At 48.9% G+C, this 16,680-nt stretch overlaps 1 pseudogene; it reads right to left on the bottom strand.

The window, feature by feature from the left end:
* LOC115183952 (E3 ubiquitin-protein ligase SMURF1-like) overlaps window positions 1-16,680 on the bottom strand; it is a 47,328-nt pseudogene that overhangs the window by 9,234 nt on the left and 21,414 nt on the right.

Genomic DNA, 16,680 nt, shown 5'->3' with positions numbered 1-16,680 from the left:
ACAGGTGAGTTAAAGGTATGTTCTATAGACAGGTGAGATAAAGGTATGTTCTATAGACAGGTGAGTTAAAGGTATGTTCTATAGACAGGTGAGTTAAAGGTATGTTCTATAGACAGGTGAGTTAAAGGTATGTTCTATAGACAGGTGAGATAAAATAATGTTCTATGGACAGGTGAGATAAAAGAATGTTCTATGGACAGGTGAGTTAAAAGAATGTTCTATAGACAGGTGAGTTAAAAGAATGTTCTATGGACAGGTGAGATAAAGGAATGTTCTATGGACAGGTGAGTTAAAATAATGTTCTATAGACAGGTGAGATAAAAGAATGTTCTATGGACAGGTGAGTTAAAAGAATGTTCTATAGACAGGTGAGTTAAAGAATGTTCTATGGACAGGTGAGATAAAAGAATGTTCTATAGACAGGTGAGATAAAGGAATGTTCTATGGACAGGTGAGTTAAAGGTATGTTCTATGGACAGGTGAGTTAAAGGTATGTTCTACGGACAGGTGAGTTAAAGGTATGTTCTATAGACAGGTGAGATAAAGGAATGTTCTATAGACAGGTGAGTTAAAGGTAGTTCTATAGACAGGTGAGTTAAAGGTATGTTCTATAGACAGGTGAGATAAAGGAATGTTCTACGGACAGGTGAGTTAAAGGAATGTTCTATGGACAGGTGAGTTAAAGGTATGTTCTATAGACCGGTGAGTTAAAAGAATGTTCTATGGACAGGTGTGATAAAGGTATGTTCTATAGACAGGTGAGTTAAAGGAATGTTCTATAGACAGGTGAGTTAAAGAATGTTCTATGGACAGGTGAGTTAAAGGTATGTTCTATGGACAGGTGAGTTAAGGAATGTCTATGGACAGGTGAGTTAAAGGTATGCTTCTATGGACAGGTGATTTAAAGGAATGTTCTACGGACATGTAAGTTAAAGTATAACCCTTTGGACACATGGATCCCAAAAAGCAACACATTTGAAGTTTTGGAACGGCCGAGTCCAAGTCCAAACCAATCCCAATTGAAATGTTTGTGGGAGGATCTGAGCCAAAATTCCTCCTCACATCGACGTGAGAGACAGCTACAGGAAGTGTTTGGTTGGAGTCATTACAGCTACAGGAAGTGTTTGGTTGGAGTCATGGCAACTACAGTAAATTCCTCCACATCGACGTGAGAGACAACTACAGGAAGTGTTTGGTTGGGAGTCATGGCAACTACAGTAAATTCCTCCACATCGAGGTGAGAGACAACTACAGGAAGTGTTTGGTTGAAGTCATGGCAACTACAGTAAATTCCTCCACATCGACGTGAGATGACAACTACGGAAGTGTTTGGTTGGAGTCATGGCAACTACAGTAAATTCCTCCACATCGAGGTGAGAGACAACTACAGGAAGTGTTTGGTTGGAGTCATTACAGCTACAGGAAGTGTTTTGGTTGGAGTCATTACAGCTACAGGAAGTGTTTGGTTGGAGTCATGGCAACTACAGTAAATTCCTCCACATCGAAGTGGAGAGACAGCTACAGGAAGTGTTTGGTTGGAGTCATTACAGCTACAGGAAGTGTTTGGTTGGAGTCATTACAGCTACAGGAAGTGTTTGGTTGGAGTCATGGCAACTACAGTAAATTCCTCCACATTGAGGTGAGAGACAACTACAGGAAGTGTTTGGTTGGAGTCATGGCAACTACAGGAAAGTGTTTGGTTGGAGTACATGGCAACTAAAGGGAAACCAGTTATTGGTGTAAGGGTGAAATTACTTTTCACACAAGGGGCATTGGGTGTTGCATAACTACGTTTATGAAATAACTGAAATAACTGAAAGAACTGAAATAAGGAAGTAACTGAAATAAAGTGAAATAAGTGAAATAAGTGAAATAAGTGCGTACCTGATGATGGTGTGCAGCGAGGGTCCGTGAACTGCGTTGTTCGGTTGTTGTGATCCACAAAGTAGATCCTTCCAGACACCGTGCTCCTCACCTCCAGCCGGCCGCAGCGGACCCAACTCCTCCAGCTCACACTGGTCAGGTCCCTGGACCAATCACAACACACCTCACTATCAGGTCCCTGGACCAATCACAACACACCTCACTATCAGGTGCCTGGACCAATCACAACACACCTCACTATCAGGTCCCTGGACCAATCACAATACACCTCACTATCAGGTGCCTGGACCAATCACAATACACCTCACTATCAGGTGCCTGGGACCAATCACAATACACCTCACTATCAGGTCCCTGGACCAATCACAACACACCTCACTATCAGGTGCCTGGACCAATCACAACACACCTTTCTGAGCTCTACACCACATCAAAACACACCGTACTGAGCTCTACTCCAATCAAAACACACCTAACTGAGCTCTAAACCAATCACAACACACCTAACTGAGCTCTAAACCAATCACAACACACCTTACTGAGCTCTAAACCAATCACAACACACCTAACTGAGCTCTAAACCAATCAAAACACACCTTACTGAGCTCTACACCACATCACAACACACCTTACTGAGCTCTAACCAATCACAACACACCTTACTGAGCTCTAAGCCCATCACAACACACCTTACTGAGCGCCTAAGCCTTCCAACTGATGCGTTTCCAATTCGGTAGGGTGGTAAAGGGACGAGTAGTGGGGGAGGTAGGATAGATGGAGAGGTAGGGGGGAGGTAGTGGGGAGGTAGGAGAGATGGAGAGGTAGGGGGGAGGTAGGATAGATGGAGAGGTAGGGGGAGGTAGGGGGAGGGTAGGGGGGGAGGTAGGATAGATTGGAGAGGTAGGGGGAGGTAGATAGATGGAGAGGTAGGGGGGGTGGTAGGAATAGATAGAGAGGTGGGGGAGGTAGGTGATATGGAGAGGTAGGGGGAGGTAGGGGGGAGGTAGGATAGATGGAGAGGTAGGGGAGGTAGGATAGATGGAGAGGTAGGGGGGGTGGTAGATAGATAGAGAGGTGGGGGGAGGTAAGGATAGATGGAGAGGTAGGGGGGAGGGGGGATAGATGGAGAGGTAGGGAGGAGGTAGGATAGATGGAGAGGTAGTGGGGGAGGTAGGATAGATGGAGAGGTAGGGGGGAGGTAGGATAGATGGAGAGGTAGGGGGGAAGTCGGGGGGGAGGTAGGATAGATGGAGAGGTAGGGGGAAGGTAGGGGGGAGGTAGGATAGATGGGGAGGTAGTGGGGGAGGTAGGACAGATGGAGAGGTAGGGGGGAGGTAGGGGGGAGGTAGGATAGATGGGGAGGTAGTGGGGGAGGTAGGATAGATGGAGAGGTAGGGGGAGGTAGGATAGATGGAGAGGTAGAGGGGAGGTAGGATAGATGGGGAGGTAGTGGGGGAGGTAGGATAGATGAGAGGTAGGGGGAGGTAGGATAGATGGAGAGGTAGGGGGGAGGTAGGATAGATGGAGAGGTAGGGGGGAGGTAGGATAGATGGAGAGGTAGGGGGGGTAGGATAGATGGGGAGGTAGGGGGGTGGTAGGATAGATGGAGAGGGTAGTGGGGAGGTAGGATAGATGGAGAGGTAGGGAGGAGGTAGGATAGATGGAGAGGTAGGGGGGAGGTAGGATAGATGGAGAGGTAGGATAGATGGAGAGGTAGGATAGATGGAGAGGTAGTGGGGGAGGTAGGATAGATGGAGAGGTAGGGGGGTGGTAGGATAGATGGAGAGGTGGGGGGGAGGTAGGATAGATGGAGAGGTAGGGGGAGGTAGGATAGATGGGGAGGTAGTGGGGGAGGTAGGATAGATGGAGAGGTAGTGGGGAGGTAGGATAGATGGAGAGGTAGGGGGGAGGTAGGATAGATGGAGAGGTAGGATAGATGGAGAGGTAGGGGGGAGGTAGGATAGATGGAGAGGTAGGGGAGAGGTAGGATAGATGGAGAGGTAGGGGGAGGTAGGATAGATGGAGAGGTAGTGGGGGAGGTAGGATAGATGGAGAGGTAGGGAGGAGGTAGGGGGGGGAGGTAGGATAGATGGGGAGGTAGTGGGGGAGGTAGGACAGATGGAGAGGTAGGGGGGGAGGTAGGATAGATGGAGAGGTAGAGGGGAGGTAGGATAGATGGGGAGGTAGTGGGGGAGGTAGGATAGATGAGAGGTAGGGGGGAGGTAGGATAGATGGAGAGGTAGGGGGGAGGTAGGATAGATGGAGAGGTAGGGGGGGTGGTAGGATAGATGAGAGGTAGGATAGATGGAGAGGTAGGGGGGAGGTAGGATAGATGGAGAGGTAGGGGGAGGTAGGATAGATGGAGAGGTAGGGGGGAGGTAGGATAGATGGGAGAGGTAGAATGGGGGGAAGATAGATGGAGAGGTAGTGGGGGAGGTAGGATAGATGGAGAGGTAGGGAGGAGGTAGGATAGATGGAGAGGTAGTGGGGAGGTAGGATAGATGGGGAGGTAGTGGGGGAGGTAGTATAGATGGGGAGGTAGTGGGGGAGGTAGGATAGATGGAGAGGTTGGGGGGGAGGTAGGGGGGGAGGTAGGGATCGATGGAGAGGTAGGGGGGAGGTAGGATAGATGGAGAGGTGGGGGGTGGTAGGATAGATGGAGAGGTAGTGGGGGATGTAGGATAGATGGAGAGGTAGGGGAGAGGTAGTATAGATGGGGAGGTAGTGGGGGAGGTAGGATAGATGGAGAGGTAGTGGGGGAGGTAGGATAGATGGAGAGGTAGGGAGAGGTAGGATAGATGGGGAGGTAGTGGGGGAGGTAGTATAGATGGGGAGGTAGTGGGGGAGGTAGGATAGATGGAGAGGTAGGGGGGAGGTAGGATAGATGGAGAGGTGGGGGGTGGTAGGATAGATGGAGAGGTAGGGGGGGAGGTAGGATAGATGGAGCGGTAGGGGGGGAGGTAGGATAGAGGGAGAGGTGGGGGAGGTAGGATAGATGGAGAGGTAGGGGGGAGGTAGGATAGATGAAGAGGTAGTGGGGGAGGTAGGATAGATGGAGAGGAGGGTTAGATGATGGGAGGATAGGATAGATGGAGAGGAGGGTTAGATGGAGAGGTAGGATAGATGGAGACGTAGTGGGGATGTAGGATAGATGGAGAGGTAGGGGGGAGGTAGGTAGGATAGATGGAGAGGTAGGATAGATGGAGAGGTAGTGGGGAGGTAGGATAGATGGAGAGGTAGGGGGGAGGTAGGATAAATGGAGAGGTAGGGGGGTAGGTAGGATAGATGGAGAGGTAGGGGATGGTGGTAGGATAGATGGAGAGGTAGGGGGAGGTAGGAAAGATGGAGAGGTAGGGGGGAGGTAGGATAGATGGAGAGGTAGGATAGATGGGGAGGTAGTGGGTGGGGAGGTAGGATAGATGGAGAGGTAGGGGGGAGGTAGGATAGATGGAGAGGTAGGGGGGGGGGGTAGGATAGATGGAGAGGTAGGGGGGAGGTAGGATAGATGGAGAGGTAGGGGGGAGGTAGGATAGATGGAGAGGGGGGGGGAGGTAGATGGGGGGGAGTGGGGGAGGTAGGATGATGGAGAGGTTAGGGGGGAACGGGTAGCTAGGATAGCATGGAAGAGGTAGGGGGGAGGTAGGATAGATGGAGAGGTAGGGGGGGTGGTAGGAAAGATGGAGAGGTAGGGGGAGGTAGGATAGATGGAGAGGTAGGGGGTGGTAGGATAGAGGGTAGGATAGTAACGGTAGAGGGGTAGTATAGTAAGGGTAGTATAGTGAGGGTAGAGGGTAGGAGAGTGAGTGTAGAGGGTAGTATAGTAAGGGTAGTATAGTGAGGGTAGAGAATAGTATAGTGAGGGTAGAGGGTAGTATAGTAACGGTAGAGGGTAGTATAGTGAGGGTAGAGGGGTAGTATAGTGAGGGTAGAGGGTAGTATAGTGAGGATAGAGGGTAGTATAGTGAGGGTAGAGGGTAGTATAGTGAGGGTAGAGGGTAGTATAGTAACGGTAGAGGGTAGTATAGTGAGGGTAGAGGGTAGTATAGTGAGGGTAGAGGGTAGTATAGTGAGGGTAGAGGGTAGTATAGTAACGGTAGAGGGTAGTATAGTAACGGTAGAGGGTAGTATAGTGAGGGTAGAGAATAGTATAGTGAGGGTAGAGGGTAGTATAGTAACGGTAGAGGGCAGTATAGTGAGGGTAGAGGGTAGTATAGTAAGGGTAGAGGGTAGTATAGTGAGGGTAGTATAGTGAGGGTAGAGTGAGTATAGTGAGAGTAGTATAGTGAGGGTTAGTATAGTGAGGGTTAGAGGGTAGTATAGTGAGGGTAGTATAGTGAGCGTAGAGGGTAGTATAGTAACGGTAGAGGGTAGTATAGTGAGGGTTGTATAGTGAGGGTAGAGGGTAGTATAGTGAGGGTAGAGGGTAGTATAGTAATGGTAGAGGGTAGTATAGTGAGGGTAGTATAGTGAGGGTAGTATAGTGAGGGTAGAGGGTAGTATAGTGAGGGTAGTATAGTGAGGGTAGTATAGTGAGGGTAGTATAGTGAGGGTAGTATAGTGAGGGTAGAGGGTAGTATAGTGAGGGTAGAGGGTAGTATAGTGAGGGTAGTATAGTGAGGGTAGTATAGTGAGGGTAGTATAGTGAGGGTAGTATAGTGAGGGTAGAGGAAGGTATAGTGAGGGTAGTATAGTGAGGGTGGAGTGAGTATAGTGAGGGTAGTATAGTGAGGGTAGTATAGTGAGGGTAGAGGGTAGTATAGTGAGGGTAGTATAGTGAGGGTAGTATAGTGAGAGTAGTATAGTGAGGGTAGTATAGTGAGGGTAGAGGGTAGTATAGTGAGGTAGTGAGGGTAGAGGGTAGTATAGTGAGGGTTATATAGTGAGGGTAGAGGGTAGTATAGTGAGGTAGAGGGTAGTATAGTGAGGGTTAGAGGGTAGTATAGTGAGGGTAGTATAGTGCGGGTAGTATAGTGAGGGTAGAGGGTAGTATAGATGAGGGTAGAGGGTCGTATAGTGAGGGTAGTTATAGTGAGGGTAGAGGGTAGTATAGTGAGGGTTAGAGGGTAGTTATAGTGAGGGTTAGAGTGAGTATAGTGAGAGTAGTATGTGAGGGTAGTATAGTGAGGGTAGAGGGTAGTATAGGAGGGTAGTATAGTGAGGGTAGAGGGTAGTCTAGTGAGGGTAGTATAGTGAGGGTAGAGGGTAGTATAGTGAGGGTATAGAGGGTAGTAAGTGAGGGTAGGCTAGTGAGGGTGGTACCTGGGTATTCGTGGGTGTGCCAGGTACTGACTCCCGTCTGTGTGTGGAGAAGAAAATAAACCTGTCCCTGGACCGTAGTGCGCTGCTCTGTAACACACACAGAGACAGGTCACACACACACAGCACACACACCACACACACACACCACACACACACACACACCACACAACACACAACACACAGAGAGAAAGGTCACACACTGCTGTCTGTCTTGACCGGAGCAGCCACACCTGCTCAATATCATACACCTGGCCCTGCTCCAATATCATACACCTGGCCCTGCTCAATATCACACACCTGGCCCTGCTCAATAACACACACCCTGGCCCTGCTTAATATCACACACTCTGCTCAATATCACACACCTGGCCCTGCTCAATAACACACACCTGGCCCTGCTCAATATCACACACCTGGCCTTGCTCAATATCACACACCTGGCCCTGCTCAATATCAACACCTGCTCAATAACACAACCCTGGCCCTGTAACCCTAATCTCTCTCTCTCTCTCTCTCTCACCGTATCCTTCAGGCAGATCTGGTGATTGGTTGCCATGCGGTCGGTTCTGAGGGGTTTGGGAATCCTGGCCTCTGATTCGCTGAGCCTGGAGCCGGTCTCCTGGTTGGGTGAATCCGGTGGACAGGTCCCGCCCCCAGCGGCGCCAGTCGGGTCTGAGTACGGCAGCGGCTCCTCACTGAAACAGCTCTCAAACACAGGCCTACACACCACACACACACACACACCACACACACCCTACCACACCACACACACGTTACAGTCCACACACACACACACACGTTACATACATACATACCCCCACCTGTTACACACACACACACACACACCTGTTACACACACACACACACACACTCACACACACACACACACACACACACTCACCCCTGTTACACACACACACACCTCTGTTACACACACACACACCCCTGTTACACACACACACACACACCCCTGTTACACACACACACACCCCTGTTACACACACACCCCTGTTACACACACACACACACACACACCCCTGTTACACACCCCCCCGTTAATCCTCACCCCTCGTTCTCTAACAGTGCTCTACAGTCGACCACAGGTCCTCCGCTGCCCAAACCATCTCTGGTCTGGAGGCTCACTGGAAAACACAGTTAACACACGTTACACACACAGTCTAGTACAGCTAACCTTGTCACCCTACCCCTAACCCCTACCCTAACTCTAACTCTAAACCCTACCTACACCCCTACCCTAAACCCTACCCTAACCCTAACCCCAACCCTCTACTAAAGGGTACCCTAACCCTACCCCCTACCCTAACCCTACTACTTCCTACCCTCACCTACCCTACGCCTAACCCTACCCTAACCTAACCCCTACCCCTAACCCTCTATAAAAGGGTATCCCTACCCTAACCCCTACCCTAACCCTCTACCTAAGGGTACCCTACCCTACCCTAACCCCTACCCTAAACCCTCTACCTAAAGGGTACCCCTAACCCTAAACCCCTACCCTAACCCGCTACCCTATAACCGGGTACACCTAACCCTAACCCCTACCCTAAACCCTCTACTAAAGGGATACCCTAACTACACCTACCCAACCCATTACCCCTAACCCTAACTCCTACCTAACCCTCTACTAAGGGGACCCTAACCCTAACCCCTACACTAACCCTACCCCTAGCCCTACCCCTACCCTAACCCTCTACTAAAGGGTACCCTAACCCTAACCCCTACCCTAACCCCTACCCTAACCCTACCTAACCTCTACTAAAGTACCTAACCCTAACCCCTACCCTAACCCCTACCCTAAGCCCTACCCTAACCCTAACCCCTACCCTAACCCTACCCTAACCCCCCCTACCCCTACCCCCTACCCTACCCTACGACCACTGGACCCTACCTCTACAGGGTACCATAACCCTATCCCCTACCCCTAACCCCTACCCTAAACCCCTACCCTAAACCTTAATAAACCCCTAACCCCTACCCTAAATCCCTACCCTAAACCCTAACCCTCTACCCTAAACCCCTACCCTAAACCCTAAACCCCTACCCTAAACCCTACCCTACCCTAAACCCTACCCTAACCCTCTACTAAAGGGTACCCTAACCACCAAAAACCACCCTACCCTAAACCCTACCCTAACCCTACCCCTAACCCGTACCCTAGCCCTAACCCCTACCCCTAACCCCTACCCTAAACCCTACCTAACCCGTACCCTAACCCCTACCCTACACCATACCCCGACCCTAACCCTCTCACTAAAGGGTACCTAACCCCTACCCTATCCCCTACCCTAACACCTCCCTTAACCCGTACCCTAACCCGAACCCCTACCCTAACCCGTACCCTAACCCGTAACCCCTACACTAACCCGTAACCCCTACCCTAACCCTAACCCCTACCCCTAACCCCTAACCCCTAACCCGTAACCCTAACCCTAACCCTAACCCGTACCCCTAACCCGTACCCCTAATTCTAACCCGTACCCCTAACCCTACCCTACCCCTACCCCAACCCTACCCTAACCCTAACCCCTACCCTAACCCCTACCCTAACCCTAACCTATACCCTAACCCGTACCACTAACCCGTACTCCTAACCTACCCTAACCCCTACCATAAACCCTACCCTAACCCTAACCCGTACCCCTAACCCTTACCCTACACCCTACCCTAAACCCTACCCTAACCCGTACCCCTACCCTACCCTAAGCTCTACCCTAACCCTACCCTAACCCTAACCCGTATCCCTACCCTAACCCCTACCCTAACCCTAACCCGTACCCCTAACCCGTACCCCTAACCCCTACCCTACCCTAACCCCTACCCCTACGCTAACCCTAACCCGTACCCCTAACCCTAACCCGTTCCCTAACCCTACCCTAACCAACCGTACCCCTAACCCGTACCCCTAACCCCTACCCTAACCCCTACCCTACCCCCAACCCTAAACCCTACCCTAACCCTAACCCCTACCCTAACCCCTACCCTAACCTATACCCTAACCCGTACCCCTAACCCCTACCCTAACCCCTACCCTAACCCTAACCCCTACCCTAACCCCTACCCTAACCCTAACCTATACCCTAACCCGTACCCCTAATTCTAACCCGTACCCCTAACCCCTACCCTAACCCGTACCCCTAACCCGTACCACTAACCCTAACCCGTACCCCTAACCCCTACCCTAACCCCTACCCTAACCCGTACCCCTAATTCTAACCCGTACCCCTAACCCGTAACCCCTACCCTAACCCGTACCCCCTAACCCGTACCACTAACCCTAACCTTGTGGGGATTCAGTCCTGTTCAAAATCCTATTTACCCTAACCCGTACTCTTATCTTAACCCCTAAATGAAATTTGCATAGCTGTTATAGTTATTGGCATAGTTTTCATACATCTTATTGACCTTATTAATGACACACAGCATATGGAGCCTATAGAGAGTGGAATATCACCTTTACGGAGCCTATAGAGAGTGGAATATCACCTTTACGGAGCCTAGTTAGAGTGGAATATCACCTTTACGGAGCCTAGTTAGAGTGGAATATCACCATTACGGAGCCTAGTTAGAGTGGAATATCACCGTTAGGAGCCTAGTTAGAGTGGAATATCACCGTTACGGAGCCTAGTTAGAGTGGAATATCACCGTTACGGAGCCTAGTTAGAGTGGAATATCACCGTTACGGAGCCTAGTTAGAGTGGAATATCACCGTTACGGAGCCCTAGTTAGAGTGGAATATCACCGTTACGGAGCCTAGTTAGAGTGGAATATCACCGTTACGGAGTCTATTGAGAGTGGAATATCACCGTTACGGAGCCTATTGTGAGGAATATCACCGTTACGGAGCCTAGCTAGAGTGGAATATCACCGTTACGGAGCCTATTGAGAGTGGAATATCACCGTTACGGAGCCTATAGAGAGTGGAATATCACTGTTACGGAGCCTAGTTAGAGTGGAATATCACCGTTACGGAGCCTAGTTAGAGTGGAATATCACCGTTACGGAGCCTAGTTAGAGTGGAATATCACCGTTATGGTGCCTATTGAGAGTGGAATATCACTGTTACGGAGCCTATTGAGAGTGGAATATCACCGTTATGGAGCCTATTGAGAGTGGAATATCACTGTTACGGAGCCTATTGAGAGTGGAATATCACCGTTATGGAGCCTATTGAGAGTGGAATATCACTGTTACGGAGCCTATTGAGAGTGGAATATCACCGTTATGGAGCCTATTGAGAGTGGAAAATCACCGTTACGGAGCCTAGTTAGAGTGGAATATCCGTGTTACGGAGCCTAGTTAGAGTGGAATATCACCGTTACGGAGCCTAGTTAGAGTGGAATATCACCGTTACGGAGCCTAGTTAGAGTGGAATATCACCGTTACTGGACTGAAACGGGGCATTCTAGAAGTACAGTCATTGCGCAACAATTATAAATGCAAATAGCTTGTTAAAAACAGTTTTGATGGCCATGATTAAAAAAGAGCTACTATTTTTATTTTCCAAATGGTATTTGAAGAGCGCCTCCCATTCACTATTGAAGTTGGTTTCTGATTGGTCAACAAGCTTATTTGACATGTATCTTTTTTGGCACCCAAAGACCCAAACGGCGTTCCATACCAAAGACCCAGACGGCGTTCCATAGCAGAGACCCAAACGGCGTTCCATACCAAAGACCCAGACGGCGTTCCATAGCAAAGACCCAAACGGCGTTCCATAGCAGAGACCCAAACGGCGTTCCATAGCAAAGACCCAAACGGCGTTCCATAGCAAAGACCCAAACGGCGTTCTATACCAAAGACCCAAACGGCGTTCCATAGCAAAGACCCAAACGGCGTTCCATAGCAAAGACCTAAACGGCGTTCCGTAGCAAAGACCCAAACGGCGTTCCGTAGCAAAGACCCAAACGGCGTTCCGTAGCAGAGACCCAAACGGCGTTCCATAGCAGAGACCCAAACGGCGTTCCATAGCAGAGACCCAAACGGCGTTCCGTAGCAGAGACCCAAACGGCGTTCCATAGCAAAGACCCAAACGGCGTTCCATAGCAAAGACCCAAACGGCGTTCCATAGAAATCCTGGTTGAGAATGAAACGACTGAACAAATGAACAATGAAACAGCACAGCAAGTAACTGAAAGAAATAGGTTTTGATTGTTTTTTTCTGGTAATGGGGACATACGTAGATGCCAACAAAATAACTTTTTGGTCAGTGTGTGTGTGTGTGTGTGTGTGTGTGTGTAACCTTTATTTAACTAGACAAGTCAGTTAAGAACAAATTCGTATTTACAATGACGGCCTACCTGACCGACGCTGGGACAATTGTGCGCCGCCTTATGGGACTCCCAATCACGGCTGGATGTGATACAGCCTGGTACCGAACCAGGACTGTAGTGACGCCTCTACCATGCTTTTGTCATGTCGTGCTGCTACCATGTTTTTGTCATGTCGTGTTGCTACCATGTTGTTGTCATGTCGTGTTGCTGCCATGTCGTGTTGCTGCCATGTCGTGTTGTTGTCATGTTGTGTTGCTGCCATGTCGTGTTGCTACCATGTTGTTGTCATGTCGTGTTGCTGCCATGTCGTGTTGCTACCATGTTGTGTTGCTACCATGTTGTTGTCATGTCGTGTTGCTGCCATGTTGTTGTCATGTCGTGTTGCTGCCATGCTGTTGTCATGTCGTGTTGCTGCCATGTCGTGTTGCTACCATGTTGTTGTCATGTCGTGTTGCTGCCATGTCGTTGTCATGTCGTGTTGCTGGCCATGTCGTGTTGCTGCCATGTTGTTGTCATGTCGTGTTGCTGCCATGTCGTGTTGCTACCATGTTGTTGTCATATCGTGTTGCTACCATGCTGTTGTCATGTCGTGTTGCTACCATGTCGTGTTGCTACCATGTCGTGTTGCTACCATGTCGTGTTTCTACCATGCTGTTGTCATGTCGTGTTGCTGCCATGTTGTGTTGCTACCATGTTGTTGTCATGTCGTGTTGCTACCATGTCGTGTTGCTACCATGCTGTTTGTCATGTCGTGTTGCTGCCATGTCGTGTTGCTACCATGTTGTTGTCATGTCGTGTTGCTACCATGTTGTTGTCATGTCGTGTTGCTACCATGTTGTTGTCATGTCGTGTTGCTGCCATGTTGTGTTGCTGCCATGTCGTGTTGCTACCATGTTGTTGTCATGTCGTGTTGCTGCCATGCTGTTGTCATGTCGTGTTGCTGCCATGTCGTGTTGCTGCCATGCTGTTGTCATGTCGTGTTGCTGCCATGTCGTGTTGCTGCCATGCTGTTGTCATGTCGTGTTGTTGTCATGTCGTGTTGTTGTCATGTCGTGTTGTTGTCATGTCGTGTTGCTGCCATGTCGTGTTGTTGTCATGTCGTGTTGCTGCCATGTCGTGTTGCTGCCATGCTGTTGTCATGTCGTGTTGCTGCCATGTCGTGTTGCTACCATGCTGTTGTCATGTCGTGTTGCTGCCATGTCGTGTTGCTACCATGCTGTTGTCATGTCGTGTTGCTGCCATGTCGTGTTTCTACCATGCTGTTGTCATGTCGTGTTGCTGCCATGTTGTTGTCATGTCGTGTTGCTGCCATGTTGTTGTCATGTCGTGTTGCTGCCATGTCGTGTTTCCTACCATGTTGTTGTCATGTCGTGTTGCTGTCATGTCGTGTTTGCTGCCATGTCGTGTGCTACCATGTTGTTGTCATGTCGTGTTGCTGCTATGTCGTGTTGCTACCATTGCTGTTGTCATGTCGTGTTGCTACCATGTTGTTGTCATGTCGTGTTGCTGCCATGTCGTGTTGCTACCATGTTGTTGTCATGTCGTGTTGCTGCCATGTTGTTGTCATGTCGTGTTGCTGCCATGTCGTGTTGCTACCATGTTGTTGTCATGTCGTGTTGCTACCATGTTTTTGTCATGTCGTGTTGCTGCCATGTCGTGTTGCTACCATGTTGTTGTCATGTCGTGTTGTACCATGTTGTTGTCATGTCGTGTTGCTGCCATGTCGTGTTGCTACCATGCTGTTGTCATGTCGTGTTGCTACCATGTTGTTGTCATGTCGTGTTGCTGCCATGTCGTGTTGCTACCATGTTGTTGTCATGTCGTGTTGCTACCATGTTGTTGTCATGTCGTGTTGCTGCCATGTCGTGTTGCTACCATGTTGTTGTCATGTCGTGTTGCTACCATGTTGTTGTCATGTCGTGTTGCTGCCATGATCGTGTTGCTACCATGTTGTTGTCATGTCGTGTTGCTACCATGTTGTTGTCATGTCGTGTTTGCTGCCATGTTGTTGTCATGTCGTGTTGCTGCCATGTGGTTGTCATGTCGTGTTGTGTTGCTACCATGTTGTTGTCATGTTGTGTTTGCTGCCATGTCGTGTTGCTACCATGCTGTTGTCATGTCGTGTTGCTGCCATGTCGTGTTGCTGCCATGTTGTGTTGCTACCATGCTGTTGTCATGTGTTGCTGCCATGTCGTGTTGCTGCCATGTTGTGTTGCTACCATGCTGTTGTCATGTGTTGCTGCCTTGCTGTGTTGTTTTCTTAGGTCTCTCTTTATGTAGTGTTGTGTTGTCTCTTGTCGTGATGTGTGTTTTGTCCTATATGTATTTATATTTTCGTTAACAAAAATGATCCCAGCCCCCGTCCCTGCAGGAGGTACAAATCTGTCGTTCTGCCCCTGAACAAGGCAGTTAACCCACTGTTCCTAGGCTGTCATTGTAAATAAGAATTTGTTCTTAACTGACTTGCCTAGTTAAAATAAAGGTTAAAGATAAATAAATGTGTTTGGACCCCTAATGGAGGATCCCTAATAAATATAAATAAATACGGGTTCATTAAAATCTACCCGGTCTCGTACCACATTTTCCGAACGGAAACCCTGTGTCCAGTCAGTCTTACCTACGATCTGTCCCCGTACTGCATCACTATCTGATGGATTCAGCTTACACAGCTCCAACCGCTGGTCTGGAGAGAGAGAGAGAGAGAGACAGAGACATAGACAGAGAGAGACAGAGAGAGAGACAGAGAGAGAGACAGAGAGAGAGACAGAGAGAGAGAGACAGAGAGAGAGAGAGACAGAGAGAGAGACAGAGACAGAGAGAGAGAGAGAGAGACAGAGAGACAGAGAGGCAGAGAGAGGAGTTTGTTGTGTGTGCTACAGATCCATGCCAGAACATGTCTATCTGCTAACATATCTAAAGCCCCTCCGTTGTAACTGCCGTCGGCAGTAAAGGTCTGAACATGTTTTGGACGTTTTTTGGTACCTAATGAAACTGATATTTGTCAGTCCCCTTCACTTTCTGGCTTTTTCCACATGTTGTTACATTACAGCCTTATTCTAAAATGGATTAAATCAATACAACAGCCATCAATCTACACACAATACCCCATCATGACATCACAATAGCCCATCATGACATCACAATACCCCATAATGACATCACAATACCCCATAATGACATCACAATACCACATACTGACATCACAATAGCCCATCATGACATCACAATACCCCATAATGACATCACAATACCACATACTGACATCACAATAGCCCATCATGACATCACAATACCACATACTGACATCACAATACCCCATGATGGCAAAACAAAAACTGTTTTTTTGAAATTTGTGCAAATGTATAAAAAATTCTAAAACAGAAATACCTTATTTACATAAGTGTTCAGACAATTTTCTATGAGACTCAAAATTGAGCTCAGGTGAATCCTGTTTCCATTGATCATCCTTGATGTTTCTACAACTTGGATTGTATTTATTATGGATCGCCATTAGTTCCTGCCAAGGCAGCAGCTACTCTTCCTGGGGTTTATTATGGATCCCCATTAGTTCCTGCCAAGGCTGCAGCTACTCTTCCTGGGGTTTATTATGGATCCCCATTAGTTCCTGCCAAGTCAGCAGCTACTCTTCCTGGGGTTTATTATGGATCCCCATTAGTTCCTGCCAAGGCAGCAGCTACTCTTCCTGGGGTTTATTATGGATCCCCGTTAGTTCCTGCCAAGGCAGCAGCTACTCTTCCTGGGGTTTATTATGGATCCCCGTTAGTTCCTGCCAAGGCAGCAGCTACTCTTCCTGGGGTTTATTATGGATCCCCGTTAGTTCCTGCCAAGGCAGCAGCTACTCTTCCTGGGGTTTATTATGGATCCCCGTTAGTTCCTGCCAAGGCAGCAGCTACTCTTCCTGGGGTTTATTATGGATCCCCATTAGTTCCTGCCAAGGCAGCAGCTACTCTTCCTGGGGTTTATTATGGATCCCCATTAGTTCCTGCCAAGGCAGCAGCTACTCTTCCTGGGGTTTATTATGGATCCCCATTAGTTCCTGCCAAGGCAGCAGCTACTCTTCCTGGGGTTTATTATGGATCCCCATTAGTTCCTGCCAAGGCAGCAGCTACTCTTCATGGGGTTTATTATGGATCCCCATTAGTTCCTGCCAAGGCAGCAGCTACTCTTCCTGGGGTTTATTATGGATCCCCATTAGTTCCTGCCAAGGCAGCAGCTACTCTTCCTG

This window comes from Salmo trutta, unplaced genomic scaffold, assembly GCF_901001165.1.
Source record: "Salmo trutta unplaced genomic scaffold, fSalTru1.1, whole genome shotgun sequence".
In the NCBI taxonomy this organism is placed as follows: Eukaryota; Metazoa; Chordata; class Actinopteri; order Salmoniformes; family Salmonidae; genus Salmo; species Salmo trutta.
The sequence above is the reverse complement of the archived record's forward strand: the minus strand, read 5'-3'. Positions and strand labels throughout refer to the sequence as shown.